Source organism: Chrysochloris asiatica, unplaced genomic scaffold (assembly GCF_000296735.1).
Source record: "Chrysochloris asiatica unplaced genomic scaffold, ChrAsi1.0 scaffold00031, whole genome shotgun sequence".
Lineage (NCBI taxonomy): Eukaryota > Metazoa > Chordata > Mammalia > Afrosoricida > Chrysochloridae > Chrysochloris > Chrysochloris asiatica.
The window spans coordinates 3,268,124-3,275,107 of record NW_006408549.1 but is presented as its reverse complement, the minus strand read 5'-3'; positions in this window follow the sequence as shown (position 1 = coordinate 3,275,107).

The following is a 6,984-nucleotide window of genomic DNA, read 5'->3' as shown; positions in this document are numbered from 1 at the left end:
TTGAAGTACACATAGATAGAGAAAAGAATTTTAGGCAACTCACAATAAGAAGTGGAAGAGAGCTGAGTCCTTCTGCTTCCATAAAGATGTTGTTGTTGTTAAGTGCCATCGCGTCAGTTCTGACTCATAGTAAAACTGTATAGGGTTTCTAAGTGGCAGCTGGTGGGTTTAGACTCCGACCTTGTGGTTCACAGTCCAGGGCTGATCCACACCAGCCTCGGAAACCCTATGCAGGGTTACTATGAGTGGGAACTGGCTCCACAGCCCACCACCACCAGCACATTAATAAAATCACACAGCCATAACTATAGTGCATACGAATGACACAGAATGACATTTATCGAGCATTTCTGTTCTATCACAGAACTTAGAGCTGGAAGAGACCTTAGGAAGTATGTCACGTAATTGCTTTCTTGCTTTAAGTCTATCGATTACCATAGATCCTTACCTATCCTTCACATCATGGTACATTGCACAGGTTAGCACCATACTGTTCAATAGAACAGCTATAAGATGAGGCATTTTCACAATTCCGATTTCCATTCTGAATCAGCTGTTGATTTTACAATTATGTGAGTGAGGCATTTCAGTTGGTGTTATCCTTTGACTAATACTAAAAATAATCAAGTGAATTGACTTTTTTTTCAGAGGCAACAGGCAGTAGTGACTAAAACCTGGATATGTTGCCCATGTGGAACCTATTTCTTGGGCATTGTTTCCTTTTATATGGCTGCCATTTATTCTGTAGGATAGCACTGGTCAGCAGTTCAAACCTACCAGCCATTCCTTGGAAACCCTATACAGGGTCACTATGAGTCAGAACTGACTTGATGACACACAACCCCACCCCTCTTGTATGTTTTTGTTAGGTGCCATCAAGTCGGTGCCGACCCACAGCAACCTTATGCACAGCAGAATGAATCACTGCCCAATCCTGGGCCAACCTCAGTCTCGTGGCCACGCTTGAACCTGTTGATGCTGCCACTTTGCCAATCCATCTCTCTGGGGGTCTTTCTCTTTTTCTCTGACCCTCCACCTTACCAAACATGATATCCTTCTCCAGCGACTGGTCCCTCCTGACAATATGTCTGAAGTATGAGAGACGCAGTTTGGCCATCCAGGCCTCCAAGGAGCACTCTGGCTGTACTTCTTCCAACACAGATCTATTGGTTCTATGGGCAGCCCATGGCATTTTCAATATTCTCCTCCAACAGCATAACTCAAAAGCATCAATTCTTTTACGGTCTTGACAATTACCAGGAGATAGCATACAGGAAGAGTATATCATCTTTATTCTTATTTAATACTGGTTTATGTTTCTGACTTTAAAGTACTGAGGGAGACCACAAGAGGATTTGCTTGAGTAGATGATACCATCCTCTCTGCAAAGGAAAGAGATCGGGTCTTGAATTCTTTGGGAAGGAGGACCATGTTTTATGTACAATTGGATTCAGGTAGTTAGTTCCCTTAATGGAGCATGGTAGGTGCTCCATAAATATGTTTTTGAATGAACAAATGAATAATAAACATCAAAGGTTCCTATCTACATTTGACTCATTAAAAAAGAAAACATTTTAAAATGTGAATTTGTGCAACACTACTCAGCCTTCTCTGGGAATTTGAAGAAAATCCATTTTCCATGCCAAGTCTGCTCAAATTCAATGATAGAGTGTACATTTGGCACAGTACCCAAAAGAGTAACTTTATTTTTGTCATAAAGTTATATAAATCAGAAACATTTAATTTATCTTTCAAGATACATTTTTCTATACAAGGTCGGCAGCTCAAACTCAAAAGCCTCTCCTTGAAAACCTTATACAGGGCCGCTATGGGTCGGAACTGACTCAACAGCACTTAATAACAACAACAACATACCTCACTTATCGACTATCTCATTATCCAACATTTCACATTCACAACAATAGTTTAAATATCTATTTTTAGTATTAACAACATACACCTGGCAGTAACAAACACCAAGTTGCTAGGTGATAGTAACGCTGGTTGTGATGGTTAAAGTGATGTGCCAACTTGGCTAGGCCATGATTCTTAGTGGCTTGGTAGTTATGTAATGATGTGGTCATCCTCAATATTTACATAACACTGAATTTTTTTTATAACAACATGGTCTTTGGAACCTAACCATGTGGATAAGTGAGAAATGGGTATAAGGAGAGCAAGTAGAAAATGTCTGTTGTTGTTAGGTGCCATCTAGTTAGTACCAACTCATAGTGACCCTATGCACAATAGAACAAAACACTGCCCCATCCTGTGCAAACTTCACATTTGTTGTTACATTTGAGCCCATCACTGTGGCCACTGTGCCAATCCATCTAATTGGAGGTGGTCTTCCTCTTTTTCTCCTACCCTCCATTTTACCAAACATGATACCCTCTCAAGGGACTGGTCCCTCCTGATAATATGCCTGACGTATAAGAGACGATGTCTGGTAATCCTGGCTTCCAGGAAATATTCTGACTGTACTTCTTCCAACACAGATTTATTTGTTCTTTTGGCAGTCCATGGTACTTTTAATATTCTCCTCCAACACCATAGCTCAAATGCATCAATTCTTCTACGGTCTTTTTTATTCACTGTCCAATTTTTGCAAGCATATGAGGTTATTGAAAATACCATGGCTTGGGTCAAGTGGACCTTAGTCCTCAAGCTGACATCTTTGCTCTTCAACACTTTAAAAGAGGTCTTGTGCAGCAGATTTGCCCAGTGCAATACGTCATTTGATTTCTTGACTGCTGCTTCCCTGAGTGTCGATGGTTAATCCAAGAAAAATGAAGTCTTTAACAACTTTAAACTTTTCTGTTTATCATGATATTATTTATTGGTCCAGTATGAGAATTTTTCTTTTCTTTGCATTAAGGTACAATCCATACCAAAGGCTGTGATGGTTGATCTTCATCAGCAAGTATTTTAAGTACTCTTTACTTTCAGCAAGCAAGATTGTATCATCTACATATCACTGGTTGTTAATGAGTCTTCCTCCAGTCCTGATGCCACGGTTTTCTTCATATAACCCAGCTTCTCAGATTATGTGCTCAGTGTACAGATTGAATAAGTATGGTAAAAGAATACAACCCTGGCGCACATCTTTCTTAATTTTAAACCATTCAGTGTTCCCAAGTTCTGTTAGAACAAATGCTTCTTGGTCCAGGTACAGATTCCTCATGAGCACAATTAAGTATTCTGTCATCCTCATTCTCTGTAGCGCTGTCCATAGCTTGTCATGATCCACACAATCGAAAGCTTTTGTGTAGTCAATAAAGCAAATGCAAACATCTTTTTGGTATTCTCTGCTTTCAGCCAAGATCCTTTGGATGTAAGCAATGATATTCCTCATTCCACCTCTTCTGAATCTAGCTTGAACCTCTGGAAGTTCTCTGTCAATGTATGGTTGCAGACGTTTTTAAATTATCTTTAGCAAAAATTTTCTTGCATGTGATATTAATGATATTGTTGGATGCTTTTTGCATTCCATTGGGTCACCTTTCTTTGGAATGAGCACAAATATGGATCTCTTCCAGTCAATTGGCCAGGTAATTGTCTCCCAAATTTCTTGGCATAGATAAGTGAGTGCCTCCAGTGCTGCATCAGTTTGTGGAAAGATTCCAATTTGTATTCCATCAATTCCTGGAGCCTTGTTCTTTGTCTGGACTTAGTATAAAATATGAATGATTACCTTAAAAAAATGGAATTGACATTTATGTGCCAAACACTGAAATAATAGGATTAATTTATTTAATAAGCATAAGGATCCATTCTCCAATGGCTAGATTATCTTTTTTTTTTTTAATCTCTAAACATGTGAGATCTATTCAGAACTCATTCTTGAAAGAACTTCCTCAAAAAAGCATTATATATTTCCAGTGTAAAATCTTCCAAATTGTTTGTGGGTTCTATCTTTAGTTCCTATTAACGACTAAAATAATTCTCAGAAACTTTTGGAAATTCATGCAAACTTCTGGTATTTTCTGTATTTTATGCTTAACTTCTGCTGTGGACATTTTCACATCTTTGCTATATGTTCATTTAGAAATTAATATATCTTGATTAAGTAACTTTGCAAAAATGATATAAAGGCCGTGCCTGACCTCCACTGACTACACAAGGAAGAAGGAAAATGAAACTTCACATCAGCCCAAAGCTGATTCCCAGGAGGCAGAACACGAACATGCCTCTACCCTCTTTCCCTATCCTGACACCAACCATCCCTCCACGGCATTCTCCTTTTTTTCTGGGTAATTCACTGCAATGGATGCACAGATCTCACAGACAACACTCATGACAATGGGACTTATTAGGGATGTGAACAGGGTAAGATTCAGGAAAGGATACAGCAGGTTCTCTGGTCAGAAGCACCTCTTCTCAGTCCTACTGTAGGTACGCCGTGCTCTTGGCCTCACTCTTATCTTCTTGCTCAGACAAGTGCTACAAAGCTCCTTTAGCTCTGCAGATAAATGCCCAAAGGGCACATTCTGCAAGCCGGCCTCTTGCCTGATGTCACACAGCCTTCCTCGGTTGGTCAGATGGTAGACCAGGAAGTCCGCTGCTCTGTGTCTCCACGCTGCTGCTTCTTTGCACAGGGATCTCAGGGTCCAAAGGATGTTTTATGCTCGTGGCTTTTCTTTATAGATAGCTCTAGGGTCATCTGTTCCTGCTTCTGAGATGGCGCCTTTTAAATGTAGCCAATGTCAAAACCAACCAATCACGTACGGGTAGAGTCCCTTACACCCAATTTACATGGTCCATGCCAATCATTTGGTGGGAGTTATGAAGACTATGGAGTCCTGGTGTAGCGCTATAGGATAAACACTGGACCAAAGGTTGGTTTGAACCACAAGGTTGGCTGTTCAAACTCACTAGCCATTCCTTGGAAACTCTATACAGGATCGCTATGAGTTGGAAATGACTCAACAGCACTTAACAACAACAACAACAACATGAAGACTATGGATAGAAAACCATATCAAGTATATACACTTTACCACAAATTATAAGGAAGAAAATGTAAATATCTCACAGTCATTCTATCTACATAATCTGTGTATTAACTGTTAAAAACTAAGCAAATCTAATAAATACTTATAATAAAACTCAAATGACACAAAAAGGTATAAAATGGGCTGTGCAGTTCTTCCTCCCATATTCTTCTACTTAAAGATGGTAAAGTTTCTTGTGTATATTTCCAAAGAAAAGGTCTGTATATATGCTTTGTGTATATTTACACACCCACATTTTAAAACATACGCGGCATGGGGACTAGAAGGAAATACTGTTGAATGATGATGCATTGAGGGGATTGTAATCATTGCAATGTAACAAAATACGATAGGATGAGTGCAAAACTGATGTTCTCCCATGTAAACTGTAACTCAATGCACAATAAAAGCTTACCAAAAAAAAGAAAATGTATACCCCCCCAAAAAAAACAACAAAGAAATTCCATATATGACAAATGGCTTACATAGCATTTGCATTGTGACAAACACATGTGATAACTATCAATGTACTCTTCCTGTGTTAGAGTGTTCTCTTTTGCCTAAAACTGGTAGACGTAACATAACAAAACACATTCTGATCCTAAGTCTCCAGGCCTTAAAAGGCACGAACGAACTTTCCATAATGAGTTTAAAGACAAACTTTTCTCAGGGCTAGGTTTTCTATTCTGGTGTATAATGTACAGCCACTTCGTGCCTGGTTGAGTCCTATTAATTCAGATAATCTCACTGTTTTCTATAAGTAAATGGGAGGGAGATGGTGAACAAGGAATTTGTCTACTGGCATTTCTCACAGGGTAATGCTTTTATCAGCAAAGGACGTAAGTTGCAAATCTAGGAAATACTCAGAGCAGACTCCAGAACCCTTAGCCAGAGATGCTTTGTACCTAACCTCCTCTGGGACCCATGGGTTAGGAATGTGTGGTTAATCTGTGACCTTGTTGCTTTTTCCATTTAGACTTTGGAGTTAGCACCTAGAATAGCTAATAGCCTTTGAGCAGTGAAAATAGTCACCTTACACAACACATGCTTTATTCCAAATTTGGCCTGGGATTTAGAATTCCTTTTAAAGGAAAATGCTTTTCCCACATTTAACTCATCAAAAAATCTCGTATGGTCATGGTTAAATATCTGCAGTAGGGGGTACATATATACTTTTGGGGAAAACCCAATGGCTTGTAAAAGACTGAAAACATCCTAGTTTTTTTCTTATAAGGATAGTTGGGTGACCCTATTTTGGATTCTGGTTCACAAAGGCCAGCAATATGAACAGCATAAAGCCATCTCCGTAGCCCGCACACATTTGTGAAGGACAGGGAGGATGGTTTTTCTCCTCTCTTCTCCTCCCCTACACCAAATAGCAAGGCACGGCTGTGTGTTAAAACTTGAAAGCATTTGCTTACAAGATGTCACTTAATCTAAAACTGTGTCAGCTGCTACTTCCATAGAGTTTATAAAATTAATGAGTATTGGGTTGCAATTTGTAGGTTTGAGGTGCAGAAACCATCAGTCTAATCCTACGGAGCAGTTGACAGGTATGGACATTTTCTCTTCCATTCATGTTACCATCAATGGAAGTTAGGAAACTCCCTGGTATTACAAACCCATGTCAAGTCAAATTAGACGTCTTTAGCTTTGCTTCGTGATACCACTCAGCAAATTTATTGGAAAATATCCATTATGTTGAAAGCTAACAACCATATCATTATTTCTGTGCCTAATGAAAGAGCTCTCCAGACATCAAAGCCAGATTCTCCTAACGTGTGAAGGTGGAGGGAGGGCCCATTTAGATAATATTAATCTAAATTACTCTTTCCATTTAATAGAGTGCTACTGACATTGATAAACATGCCTCTTCCACCCACAATGGTGCACTGAGCTCTGCAGCCTCATAAGTTCACTGAAAAAGAGTCAGGACAAACCAGTCAGGGATACTAATGTTGTTGTTTTTAAATGTTTTATTGTGAATTAT